Source organism: Argopecten irradians, chromosome 16, assembly GCF_041381155.1.
Source record: "Argopecten irradians isolate NY chromosome 16, Ai_NY, whole genome shotgun sequence".
NCBI classification, from domain to species: domain Eukaryota; kingdom Metazoa; phylum Mollusca; class Bivalvia; order Pectinida; family Pectinidae; genus Argopecten; species Argopecten irradians.
Window position 1 is genome coordinate 5,539,941 of NC_091149.1, and position 15,307 is coordinate 5,555,247.

The following is a 15,307-nucleotide window of genomic DNA, read 5'->3' on the forward strand; positions in this document are numbered from 1 at the left end:
TTTAAAAATGTGATACAACATTCCAAAAGGTGATCATGCTAGGGATATATAAAGAAGAGTTGTTTTATTGGGAAACATATCCCCATGTAAGTTTCAACACAATCTAAATAGATGATCATGGAGTAGATCATTGAGTACATCAAGGTTTTCTGGTGCATGTATTAAAACTATTATAGGCATTTTTTGATTTTTTTCTCCTGTAGACTAAAGTTGTAATCACAAATATACTCAATGAAGTACAATTGAACTGATAAGCTCAGTGACCTTGACACGACGCTTACTTTTGAATTTAACTGTCACAATACATTTTTGTTTCGATGAATTTGTTTTGGTTCTATGCAATTCTTCCTATTTTCAATATTTTCTGTTTCCGACAGTTTTTATAAACGTAAATAATATTACGGTTAATAATCATTATTCACTCACAATAGAATTTAATTTTTCATTGGTTTGAGATCTTTCCTTGAAGAAAAGAGACAGACGATTTCTGATAAGATTTTGTAAGCATTCAGGTACCTCAGAGTGTGTCGAGCCAATTTATTTATCACATATATATCGAGAAATTATAAAATAGTTATGCATTGTAATATTGTTTCAAAAGTACATTGATGTATCAAATATTATATTGTAAAATATCATAATTTTTCATGAGGAATTTTTATACCCGTACTTTTAAGTACCTGTTACATTGTAGTGAATATTAGGCCATATTTGCTTTATTGGTAAATACTGTAGTTATTTATTGATTATATTTCCAGGTGAGAAATTTCTGTGACGATCGTAGATGTACTCTAGGAATGGTTTAATCATAACCCAGTCACATAGATCTTCAAAATCAATAACCTGTGTTTTGGATCTGTTATTAACTGTGTGGTCAGAAGCTCGTCAGGAAACTACAGGTGTGAAAAGGACAGGTAAAAATTACAGGTGAGTCATTAAATTGATGTGTGATATTGTAGATTTATATGTGTGAATATATTTTACAGCTATATATAGACCAACATATTCCATGCATGGAAATTATAGCAAAATTCTTGCCATGCTTGTTTATAGGGAAGATTTTGTACATGTTCAAAATTTCAGGTGTCTGGAAATATGAATGTTTCTGGTGACTGAAACTAGCATCATATACGGATTGCTTAGAAAAGAGTGCATACCTTATTCGACCCAATAAGCGCACAGGATGCTTAAAACATTGAAAAATGAAGGGGCGCTAAGTAGGACCATTTTTGCTAACATGTCAAAAATTATTGTATGGATCGAGTAACCAATTAGTCAGTTTGCAATAGAAATCAAACAGAGAAATGTCAAGTTTTCATAGCTGCAGTCTGTGTTTAGTTAAGTGAAATTAAGTCTTCAAAAACGGGGAAGGGCCCTAATAGGGAATAAGAGGCACTTATTGGGTAAAATACAATGTTTATATAATGTGTCTCTAGAATTAGCAAGCAATATTATAACCTATGTCCATGTTGAAAACCTAAAATTAAGATTGGTTCTTTATGTAAACAACTGAATTGTTTACTTGCAGTTATCCATTATACACCTGTATGAAATTGTATCGTTTCATTGTTTCATACAATTAAGTCTGCATTTGCAGACAAGAGTTACAAAAATCCTTGACACCTCCCCCCCACCCACTAACCCTTCACTCCACCCTAAAAGTGTTTTGTGTACTAGCCAACAGGTGCGCTAGTGGTCTGTCCTTGAAGGCCTTATCTTGTATGGTCTAAGGCCAATGAACCTAGTGATCGCAAACAAATTATTTTTTGGTGTTGTTCCAGAAGGAAAGCGTCAGTCAATCGTCTTCTGTGCAATTTTCTAATTGATTTTTATTGAAATGTAGCCTTAAGCTGTTTCTGTACAAACTTGGCACCTGTTGCAAAGCTTGTCTGCAATGCAGTATAACACCTTATAAATCAACAGCGATACTTGAAGGCGTCGCTTTCTCCTCGGATAGGTGATGTGTTGTTAAAAAACAACAACGATACTTGAAGGTGTCGCTTTCTCCTCAAATAGGTGTTGTGTTGTTAAAAATTAACAGCGATACTTGAAGGCGTCGCTTTCTCCTCAGAAAGGTAGTGTGTTCTTTAAAAACAACAGCGATACTTGAAGGTGTCGCTTTCTCCTAGGATAGGTGTTGTGTTGTTAAAAATTAACAGCGATACTTGAAGGTGTCGCTTTCTCCTCAGAAAGGTGGTGTGTTGTTTAAAACAACAGTAATAATTGTTACTGAATAGGAGATATGATAGCCAAGTTGTTTAGGTATCCCAACATATTACCATTCATTCTCACCTCTGGGTAATAATGAAGTTGAAGTCCATGTGGGACAGTTGGGTTGCCAAGTTCATAGGTCCATGTTTTTTTTTCCTGGTACTCTGGCCTTCCTCCACCTCCTAAGCCTGGCACAATCCTAAATAGTACACTAACTATCAATAGGATGTAAAATAATTAATAAAAATCAAAAATGAAGGTATGATAGTTACAAAATTCACAGTTATAAGCTTTTTCCAATACAGTGTATGTTAGTGCGGAGTTAGAGACTTGGATTGGGGTAAGCGCTGAATATTCAGTTTTGAGATCTGAAAAAAATTGTGATTTCAAGTACATAAAATAATTACAAACCTAGGCATTTCTATATGAAGATTTAATTTATTTAAAGGATAAGGAATATGAGCCCCTAAAACCCAAGGGTGTCCCTGTATAATTCATCTGAGTCAGTATGTTAGGCATCATATAGGCCTAATTGAGACATAAATCCTGAACCCATGAATGATAAATGTATAACTAAATTTCTAACAGCAAATGTGAAATATAAATCACAGCAATCTACGCACAAATCAATTACATCTAAAGAAATTTTATAGATTCTACTATTTTTCCACCGGTTTTTAATACCGTAGGTTTTTATATAAATGTGAATACCAGATATATATGGGGGTGGGTTGAGAATATATATATACTGGGTTTGTGTACATAGAATAACAGGAAATTTAGTATTATTTAATGTGTAAATTTCAATTTCACATGCCTGAGGGGGAAATCATGGCCTTTTCTTCCATTAGGTGCGTTCTCAGGTCAATCAAACCTGTTGAAATTGGTCATAAATAGGTATGTGATCTTTCTAGATAGGTTAAAAACCACACTGTCTAGAAAAGGTCAAAGGTCATAGGTATTCGTCTGATGGAAATGAAATATAGGTGCAATCATCAAACACAGTAGTTCAGGAAGGAAATATAAGTCAAAGTTAACAGAAAGTTGAGGTTTGAGTTTCGTCTGGCCTTGAAAACCAGACTTGATTTGACACACGTTTCTTTGCCCTTGACTTGATATTATGACTGATAGAGAGCCATCTAATGTACTCCAGATGAATTTACCCATAATCCATCCCACCCTGTCCTGTCCCGTGGGGTTAGCGGCCGCGGTCGTCGAGTGGTAAAGTTGTCCCGACATATTACCACAAGCCCTCCACCTCTGGAATGTGGGTTTGAATCCCATGTGGGGCAGTTGCCTGGTACTGACTGCTGGTCATTATTTTTTCTCTGGGTACTCTGGCGTTCCTCCACCATCAAACCTGGCACGTCCTTAAATGACCCTGGCTTTTAATAGGACGTTAAACTCATAAAACCAAAAATAAAACCCGTTGTGTTACGGCCCAACTGGTATGTGCAGTAGATTGGTCTAAAAAGAAGGAAATTGATGTCCTGACCGATATATGCAGTAGGTCTGAAAAGAAAGAAATTTCATTAATATGTATACAATTGTAGCTCAAGATTCTACACAAAATCTGCCCAGAGTTTGACCATCTTAGACCCTCTGAAAGGTTTGGAGTACAAAGAGGTCAACATCTTGTAATAGTCACTTGTATTGGTCACTTGATCCTTTTAAAGGTGATGACCAAGTAATCCTTTACCTCAGTGTCAATTAATGGATACAAAATAAAGATAAGAATTAGGCCTATATTAGATATGTAAATACTTAGGGCATGTTCTTGTATCTTAGTGGACCATACCTATATCAGCAACCATGGTATGTATACTTACGGCAATCTAGAATGTTTAGCTAGAACAACTACCTCTCTAGAGTAATCTAGTCCCTTATATCTGCAAAGGCATTATGAGATAGTTCACAAAGTCATTCCAAAGTAAAAAGTAAATAAACTACAGCCAAAAGAATGGACTGTACTTTCCTGATTGCAGTTTAAAAACAAAGGCAAACTTTTCTGTGAAATCAAATCTGAACCCATGAACCTGTATACAATGTAACTTGTCTAGACTGAATGTCACCAGACCAACAGATTTGGTCGGTATAGACAGGTGTCTGGATTACTGTATAAAGAGGAGTTAGTAGCATTGATTTGTGCTATAAAAATACATGTGGATACATACTAAATGAAATAAATATTCAAACCTTATTTGGTGGATATAGTCCGAAGAACTTGTCTTTACTGGATTTCACCAGGACCAGCATATTTGGTCGGTAAAGACAGGTTTCTGGATAATACAGGCTTTAATTGCTATGAGTTCAGAAGGAAAATGCCATACAATTATACCGGAATATAGACAGGGATCTAGATACCGTATTCTACTGGCAATAAGCCCCGACTCGGCGATGAACCTGGGCATCACCTTTTTCATGAATTTTGTTTTGTTTTTGGAGAAGGGTCAATTTCGGCAATTCTTATGGAAAAGTGTGTAGACTTGAAGATGGTAGTCCAGGCGCCATGTAATATGTATGTTAATTATAATGATTATTATTGATTATTATCCTGCAAAATCAGAACCATTATTATTTTGAATGCGGTGTGGGGGTTAGAGTGTCATTTTAACAAATAATCACCAAGTAAGAGTGAAAAGATGCAAGTTGAGACCGAATAGAAAGCAGTATTTTATTTTAGTTTTAATTTAGGTTAAAGTTTACCGAGGTGAACGCTGACAGTAAGGTGTTAATTTGGCATTAATTTGGGCTATAGTTTACGTACTAAACGCCTGAGCAGCCTGAGCGGGTAGTCTACCTGGCAGGTATTTAAACACACCTGTGTTACCCTACTAGACCATTATGTTAGCTCGTTAGGAATATACCTGCCTATCTCTATGTACATTAATACTATCATGCCGAAAAGGAAAATCAATAAATCTCTTTATGTATTTAGATAAATAGTGGTATTATCACTGCTGAAGGTTATTCATAAATAAACAACTACTCAGGTAGCTCCGAGATATAATGTACAAGTTACATTACCTGGATGATGGATTTCGTACAATGTCACTATGTTCAATATGAAATTTTCATGAGTTAATTCTTTTGTGGTTTTGAGTTAATATGATTATGGTTGTACCCTGACTGTGATGAAACTCTAAGCAATATTTCTAAAACATGTATAACAATTTCACTCCTATTAACTATTCTCAGATTGTCTCCCCCTGATATCAGATTGTGTACCCTGATTTTAAGTTTGTCTCCCCTTTTTTTCGATTTTCTCCCTTGATTTCAGATTGTCTCCCATGACTTTAGAACGTCTCCCTTGATTTCAGATTGTCTCCCCTGATCTCAGATTGTCTCCCTTGATTTTAGATTGTCTCGCCTGATCTTGCAGAAGCCTAATATGCTCTGCCATCTTGCAGCCTGATCCATTTCCATCATATTGCAATAAGACTTGCTGAAATATTTTAATGCTTGTACTGATAACATTTTAGTACTGCATATTCCTTAATTGTCACCTTTGATATTAGATTTTTTGTCATCTTTAACTTCCAACATTGCCTCCCTAATCCAGATTGTTTTACCTCTTTTCATCTCAGATTGTCTGCCATCTTGCAGCCTGATCCATTTCCATCATATTGCAATAAGACTTGCTGAAATATTTTAATGCTTGTACTGATAACATTTTAGCACTGCATATTCCTTAATTGTCACCTTTGATATAAGATTTTTTGTCATCTTTAACTTCCAACATTGCCTCCCTAATCCAGATTGTTTTACCTCTTTTCATCTCAGATTGTCTCCCCTTACTGAGATTATCTCCCTTGGTCTCAGTTTCTCTCCCCTGACTAATGTTATCTTTGGTGGTCTCCCTGTGTGTGAGTCAATATTATTCATTAAATCTCAGTTTACAAATTTGAAAATAACAGGAAAATCATTTTATCATTATTCATACAGGTGTTACTAAAATTGACCAACTGCCAGGCAGTATGTATAGCCATGCCTGGTGTTCGCAAACACACATGTACCTATGTTGAAGAAAAACATTCTAGTAATTACATAATGTAAAATGCAAAGTCACATGCGCTTTGATTGACGGCTGGTGATCTGTCAATATATAACTGTACTCGACTTATGGCTTGACTCTTAGAATTGACAAAAAAAAAAAGTCCAAGAGAGTGAGAAAGTAGAAGTTTTAAAACTTAAAAATATCAATAAATCTTAAATCAGTTAGTCTTACATCACACAGACAGGCTCTCTCCAATGTGTACTGTAAAAGTTGACAACAAGTTCACAGGTTAATTTTGTGCACCAGGAACAAATATTTTATCGTCTGAAACCCAGGAGATGAGTTGTTTCCCACCATAGATTTCCCAGATACTCTCCAGAGCATAGTGAATAGCCACTTTGTGTTAACGATAGGTAACAACTGGTGTCTCAGTCGTAATGTATATCTATATCTGTCGCATATCTGTTTAACATACCTGGGTATTGTTGTAATTGTAACTGGGATGGTCTGATAGGTAAATTATCCACGATTCTTTCATGGTGTAATGAGTGCGGATATTTCTAATCTGCCAAAAAGAAAAAAAAAGAAAATAAATAAAGCACAGAGCTGTCTTTTTAACATATAATCCATCTGATATCATAGTGACTTTGTCCATGTAATACTTTTGTCACTTAAGTGTCATATAACCTGGTGTGTTTTTCATTGGATGAAATTAATCATGACTTGACGTCAGTTGACTGTGATGTGACGTCAGGATTCGAGGACGTCATGATAACATGGCGGCCTCTGCTGGTTTTTCGTAACTCATTTTGACGTTTAGATTTTTTGAAATGTAGGTTGTTGTTGCAGTTATGTGATAAAAACGGCTCGAAAAAAAAACAAAAAAAAACCTCTTTTCATAAAATTGCATCATAAATGAACAATGATTTAAGACTCTGTATACATTGTTATTCTGACTTGTGTGCAAAAAAAAAGGAAGAAAAAACATCCATTTCCTAAACAAGATTGAGCTAACCTTGAGGTTCAATTATACTTTATTTTTCAGTAAGTCCTAGAAAACACATCTATGTCCTAGAAAATGCACATTTCTTTACATCGGCTTTAACTTGTATCAGCTTTATTGAGTTTGGTCATAACTGTCCTAAAATAACTTGTATCAGCTTTATTGAGTTTGGTTATAACTGTCTCAAAATAACTTGTATCAGCTTTATTGTCGTTTTGTCATAACTGTCCTAGAAAACACACATTTATTTACATTGGCCTTAACTTGTATCGGCTTTATTGAGTTTGGTCATAACTGTCCTAAAAAATGCAGGTTAATTTACATTAGCCTTAACTTGTATCAGCTTTATTGAGTTTGAACAAGTCTTTCTGTGTTACATTTTGTCATAACTGTCCTAGAAAACACATATTTATTTACATTGGCCTTAACTTGTATCAGCTTTATTGAGTTTGAACAAGTCTATCTGTGTTACATTTTGTCATAACTATCCTATAGAATTTAGGTATAGGTACATGACCATTTAATGTTTTAGATGTGCTCTTCCTATAATCATCGGGACGGGACGAGATAGGCTATATTAAATAGAGTGATATACATCTTAATTCTTATTTATTCTATACCTATAGAAGTATATATATGGAAAGATGTTAAAACAGCTGTTATCATATAGATATACAAATATTTAGATGGATATAATGGGAATAAAATTTCTCAGCTTATAGAGGGTAGGGATCAAAACAGAGTGACGGAGGAAGATTTTCATCATCAGCAGCTTTCCTCCAGCTATAAACCTGGTACATCCTTAAATGATCCTGGCTATTGATATGACGATAACCTTATCAAACCAAACTACAGTGATAGCGGTACCAGTGAGGAAGACAAGTAGTATATTTTGGTCACATTAGGTCCAGGTACTGATTTAGAGGGGGTGGGGATCACTCTCTAAAGCCCCCTACCAACAGTCCTACCCCCACACCTACTCCTACACCTCCTGGAGATATCAATATAAAGAAGGTAATAGTTTCCACTATCACAAAAAGACACAACCAGCAGGAAACATACAGAGTCACAAAAAGTAGTTTCCACTATCACAAAGAGACACAACCAGCAGGAAACATACAGAGTCTCAAAAAGTAGTTTCCACCATCACAAGAAGACACAACCAGCAGGAAATATACAGAGTCACAAAAAGTAGTTTCCACTATCACAAAAAGACACAACCAGCTGGAAACATACAGAGTCTCAAAAGTAGTTTCCACCACTACAAGAAGACAAAACCAGCAGGAAATATACAGAGTCACAAAAAGTAGTTTCCACTATCACAAAAAGACACAACCAGCAGGAAACATACAGAGTCTCAAAAAGTAGTTTCCACTATCACAAAAAGACACAACCAGCAGGAAACATACAGAGTCACAAAAAGTAGTTTCCACTATCACAAAGAGACACAACCAGCAGGAAACATACAGAGTCACAAAAAGTAGTTTCCACCATCACAAAGAGACACAACCAGCAGGGAATGTACAGAGTCTCAAAAAGTGTGCTTACATCATATATGCATGTTATAGAGGAGCCCTTAACCAGGCCATTCCATTCTGGAGCTGTGCCATGGACCATGAGCTCGAAATGCTTGAAGGGTAGTTGTAATATACTAACTGTAATTTGGTGATTTTTCTCTGGATACTCTGGCTTTCCTTTTCATCCTAAATTAGGCATGTGAAGAAAAGTAAACCCTTAATCCTCCCATTGTCTTTGGTAATGATAAAAATATGATAAGTCAAAGGATTATAAGACAACAAAGCCATTCCTGTCGTGTTGTTACAGACATTTTATCCTATAATGAGCCAAGAATTTGCTGACCACATCTCTTTTACACTAATTACGACGGCGTATATTGATTTCCTTATCCCTCATTGACCATGTTCTGAGTAGTTTGGATATTGGCCATATAAACTAAGACAATATCTTTGTTCATCATACATACACCATGATAATGATTTCCTGATCATATACTGTTATTCACAGTGGCTGTTCTTTACTGATACTCAGATAATATAGTTAATATCTTCAGATTCCCTGATCATTAAAATCCTGATACTGTCATTTTTTACTCAGATTCCTGCTTTGTAGAAGCTAGGTCACCAAGGTATGCTTAAATTTTAACTTTGAGCTCATTAACAAAATCTTCAGTTGTTATGTCTGTGACAGGTTATAGTGGTATACACATTTGTGTCCTGTCCCAGTCCACTTTGATGTGTAACAGAAGGAGAAAATATATCTGCCAGACCAGGGGATCAAACCAAAGACCTCCAAACAATAGCTGGATGCTCTACCGATTGAGCTAATTGGTCGCGAAAGTTCGACCAAGTCCAGTTCTCCTACGGATATATGGAAGTATTTATTTCTTACTGACATTTCTTATTAACAGTACTGCAGCTAGGATAAAGTTTTTTTTTATCTTGGATAATCGGGTGGTATAGTGGTTAATGCCACTGGCCTTTCACCTAGTCGGTAGGGGTTTGATCTGCGACACAGATGTTAAAGGGTCATGGGTCTTCTGTCCAATCACATGAGTTTCCTCCAAGCACTCTGGTTTTCTCCCACTCAAAGACCTCTTGCATGCTGACATCCGGATCAGAGTGATTTGTAACAATCATATAACTTGTTTTGCAATTGATGTAAGATAAACTTTTTAATGTTTTCCAAAAATGGGTTACGACCTAGTAAAAGTTGCTAGCTTTAAATAAAAAACTAGTTTGGTGATCAAGTTGAACAACTGCTACGAGTATCGTTCGTCTCACAATAAATGCTCTGCATTTGAAACAGGAACACTTTTGTCTACCTCTGACGTGCTTTTTACCATCAGAGATATTCTATAATTAGCTTAGAGGTCAACAAGCATGTCATGACTTTGAAATTTGAACTTTAGCTGAAGTTTATGTTGATACAAAATGTATAGAGATTGCTTGTGGGTCCTGTTTCCCTATACAAAGTTGTATGTGTATACCAATTTGTACATATTACATCTAAAGATTTGTAATCTCCTCAAGTAGGTGTGCTAAACACGATCAACAGATTAAAAATTTAAATTGTTTTCAACTTCAAACGATTTGTGTTTCCAATAGCCTAGAGCAGCTCAGTGGAGGTTTATTATTCTCAAACATACAGCATGTTAAGTCCACGATTATGCAATAAGAAAATTTTTTCAAAGTTTTTCATGTATCTTGTTTGAAACTTACTGTAGATTATGTATTCATTTAAATGGAATGTCAAAAATCTTTTGAAGATTTCAAAGACTAATTCAATTCTTTAAACTTTAAGAAATTGTGATAAGTCCCTTTATCTCCATTTGTGCTTTCTAAGCATAATGCTGGGCAAGGTTTCTTACGATACAGTTAAATAGCAGTCGCCAGTGTATGGTAGCTACTTGATGAAAAAGACTTTTCTGCTAAGTAAGAAGCTTAACCCTTTCACCACTGTAGGCCATAATGGACTCATCCAGGTCAATGGATGGTAAAGTCTACTAAAGTTACATAGGGGTGAAAGAGTTAAGATGTTCTTTTATTTAGGGTTGCTGTACCGTACCCCAGTAGCATCTTAACCCTTTCACCCCTATGGAACTTTAGTAGACTCTACCATCAATTGATCTGGATGAGTCCATTATAGCCTACAGTGGTGAAAGGGTTAACATAAGCATGTGAAGTGAAACAAACATATCTCAGAATTTTGTAAGATTTCACTTCAGGTCACCACGAGTTTACCAGCAATTGATGCAACCCACATCTAAATTCTCTGTATAAGTAAAATACATTGTAATGGTTGATTGAGCAAGCGTTCGGTATGAAGCTTCAATCCAGAACCTCCCGCCAGGCACAAACTTAACTGTACAGATCAAGTTTCAATCGGAGGTGAGATGTCAAAAATAGGGATCAATTTCAAGTTGTCAAAATCCTTAAGTACTTGGATATGGGTAACAATCGAAGATGTCGGGATAACAATGTGAAGTTGTCTCCCCCTGAATGTGCTGCTCAATTTATTCTGGAATTCGAGACAGAATGACACTTGAAGGTGTGCTTCCTGCTATGAGAAGAGCTTCTTAATTATATCTATTGTTGTATGTCTCATTTGCTCTCTTCCTCAAAATGCTAGACGTTAAATCCTTTAAATGTGAAACCATTTCGACAAGGCTTCGAAAAATTACTTTTTAATTGTCTATTGCCTGAGAGCTGGGGTCCAAATTCAAGACATCTTAGTTTATTACCATATCCCCTTGGGCAGATTTGAGTGAATATGAATAGACAAATTTATACATATTTTCATCCATAACCAAAAACTTTGAATCCAATCTTCTGTATTAAACCTAATAACCGCATAGGGTGCATAAGATACTGCAGAAATTGACAGGGTGCCTATTACGACCATTGCAGACTTAGCACAAATTAATCAATGATTCAATTTGAAAAAAAAAAAAAAAAAAAAAATGAAAAAAAATATAAATGAAAGAACTTTATGATATTCATATGTTATGATTAGCATGCATTTTAATAGATATTTCAATTCAAAGTGAATAAGAATTTGAAGTTTCCGAAAAGAGAGGGGCGGTTAACTTGGGAGTAGGGGAGGGGGGGGGGGCTTTATAGGGACAGGGTAGATATTGAGGGAATCAATATAAATAACATACTGTGCATTATTGTACATGCTAACTTAGCTGACCATCACATTTTTGCCTCCATGTGTGACATAGATTTGTGTCCAGATTACTATCGATAAGTAATATATATCCCTTCGTTAAAATGTAATTCTGGATTCAGAATTGGAATTTCCAGAATTATAAATGTGTACCAAAACAAGTTATGGAAATCTGTTCCCGGACATTTTCTTAAAGTTTGTAAGTTTTTTGGGCTATCAGTGTTTATTGTGGGTTCAATATATGTATCAGAGTTAAAATCCCATATTGATCTATCAATCTCTGATAAAAATTTCTAATCATCGATTAAATTTGTTATTGGTATAATCACAGAAAATAGATCTCTACAAGAATTTGAAATGATAGTGCAAAATTTGTATCACTTAAAAGTCCTGAATAGTATCTACGATCCATCAATTTAATTTTCTGCTTAAGCATGCTGTTTTGAAACGATAGTGCAAAATTTGTATCACTTAAAAGTCCTGAATAGTATCTATGATCCATCGACTTAATTTTGTGGCTGAGCGTGCGGTTTTCTTGAGATAAGACAAGCCCAGGTGTATTAAAGGTTTGATTTCACTACTTCCGAAAGACATTACTGCTTTAGGTGGCAATTCAGTTCAATATTTTTCGGTATTTGATTAAGATATTTGGTTCAATATTTCCTTGTCTGGAATGTATAAACCATTGATTTGTTAGTTGTAAATGCTGACTCTGTCCTTATATAGACCAGGTACATTGATTTTCACTGTCACTGGGCCAACCATCAGAAAGCTGCAAGTCTGGGTCATAAAGAAGCTTGCACTGCAGCACTAACAATTACATTGACCAATCAAGTTTCCAACTGATAGCCATTCGACCAATGATTGAATACTTCCTGATGATAACAAATGGTCAAAGATACCGTTTTATTGTGAAAATACGAATGAAGAGTTGTATTTTTTGTAAATCAATCTTCATATAATGATCAGAGTAATTTTGCAGCACACCATTAGGAATCTATGATGTATTTATAGACAAAGAAAATTGTTCATATCAATATTCATACAGGTGTTACTGAAATTGACCAACTGCCAGGCAGTATGTATAGCCATGCCTGGTGTCGCAAACACACATGTACCTATGTTGAAGAAAAACATTCTAGTAATTACATAATGTAAAATGCAAAGTCACATGCGCTTTGATTGACGGCGGTGATCTGTCAACATATAACTGTACTCGACTTATGGCTTGACTCTTAGAATTGACAAAAAAAAAAAAAAAGTCCAAGAGAGTGAGAAAGTAGAAGTTTTAAAACTTAAAAAATATCAATGAATCTTAAATCAGTTAGTCTTACATCACACAGACAGGCTCTCTCCAATGTGTACTGTAAAAGTTGACAACAAGTTCACAGGTTAATTTTGTGCACCAGGAACAAATATTTTATCGTCTGAAACCCAGGAGATGAGTTGTTTCCCACCATAGATTTCCCAGATACTCTCCAGAGCATAGTGAATAGCCACTTTGTGTTAACGATAGGTAACAACTGGTGTCTCAGTCGTAATGTATATCTATATCTGTCGCATATCTGTTTAACATACCTGGGTATTGTTGTAATTGTAGGTAGGATGGTCTGATAGGTAAATTATCCAAGATTCTTTCATGGTGTAATGAGTGCGGATATTTCTAATCTGCCAAAAAGAAAAAAAAAAAAAATAAATAAATAAAGCACAGAGCTGTCTTTTTAACATATAATCCATCTGATATCATAGTGACTTTGTCCATGTAATACTTTTGTCACTTAAGTGTCATATAACCTGGTGTGTTTTTCATTGGATGAAATTAATCATGACTTGACGTCAGTTGACTGTGATGTGACGTCAGGATTCGAGGACGTCATGATAACATGGCGGCCTCTGCTGGTTTTTCGTAACTCATTTTGACGTTTAGATTTTTTGAAATGTAGGTTGTTGTTGCAGTTATGTGATAAAAACAGCTCGCAAAATAAAAAAAAAACTCTTTTTATAAAATTGCATCATAAATGAACAATCATTTAAGACTCTGTATACATTGTTATTCTGACTTGTGTACAAAAATAAAAGGAAGAAAAAACATCCATTTCCTAAACAAGATTGAGCTAACCTTGGGTTCAATTATACTTTATTTTTCAGTAAGTCCTAGAAAACACATCTATGTCCTAGAAAATGCACATTTAATTACATCGGCTTTTAACTTGTATCAGCTTTATTGAGTTTGGTCATAACTGTCCTAAAATAACTTGTATCAGCTTTATTGAGTTTGGTTATAACTGTCTCAAAATAACTTGTATCAGCTTTATTGAGTTTGGTTATAACTGTCCTAGAAAACACATATTTATTTACATTGGCCTTAACTTGTATCAGCTTTATTGAGTATGGTCATAACTGTCCTAGAAAACGCACATTTATTTACATTGGCCTTAACTTGTATCAGCTTTATTGAGTTTGAACAAGTCTTTCTGTGTTACGTTTTGTCATAACTGTCCTAGAAAACACATATTTATTTACATTGTCCTTAACTTGTATCAGCTTTATTGAGTTTGAACAAGTCTATCTGTGTTACGTTTTGTCATAAACTATCCTATAGAATTAGGTATAGGAACATGACCATTTAATGTTTTAGATGTATTCTCTTCCTATAATCATCGGGACGGGACGAGATAGGCTATATTAAATAGAGTGATATACATCTTAATTCTTATTTATTCTATACCTAAAGAAGTATATATATGGAAAGATGTTACAACAGCTGTTATCATATAGATATACAAATATTTAGATGGATATAGGGGGAATAAAATTTCTCAGCTTATAGAGGGTAGGGATCAAAACAGAGTGACGGAGGAAGATTTTCATCATCATACAGCTTTCCTTCTGACTATAAACCTTGTATATCCTTAAATGACCCTAGCTGGCTATTGATATGACGATAAGTCTTATCAAACCATACTACAGTGATAAAGCAGTACCTGGAGGAAGACAAGTGAGTGTATTTGTGGTCACAATAGGTCCAGTACTGATTTAGAGGGGGTGGGGATGACTCTCTAAATCCCCCTACCAACAGTCCTACCCCCACACCTACTCCTACACCTCCTGGAGATATCAATATAAAGAAGGTAATATTTTCCACTATCACAAAAAGACACAACCAGCAGGAAACATACAGAGTCACAAAAAGTAGTTTCCACTATCACAAAGAGACACAACCAGCAGGAAACATACAGAGTCTCAAAAAGTAGTTTCCACCATCACAAGAAGACACAACCAGCAGGAAACATACAGAGTCACAAAAAGTAGTTTCCACTATCACAAAAAGACACAACCAGCAAGAAACATACAGAGTCTCAAAAAGTAATTTCGACCATCACAAGAAGACACAACCAGCAGGAAAC

At 35.3% G+C, this 15,307-nt stretch overlaps 1 protein-coding gene across 4 annotated transcripts in view; it reads left to right on the forward strand.

Moving 5' to 3' along the window:
- LOC138310711 (uncharacterized) overlaps nt 1-15,307 on the forward strand; it is a 91,289-nt gene that overhangs the window by 18,074 nt on the left and 57,908 nt on the right. For all 4 annotated transcript variants that reach the window (XM_069252046.1, XM_069252045.1, XM_069252044.1 and 1 more), the window contains exon 2: nt 759-927. The gene's annotated coding sequence lies outside the window, so the exon portion shown is untranslated. The remainder of the gene's footprint in view (nt 1-758; nt 928-15,307) is intronic.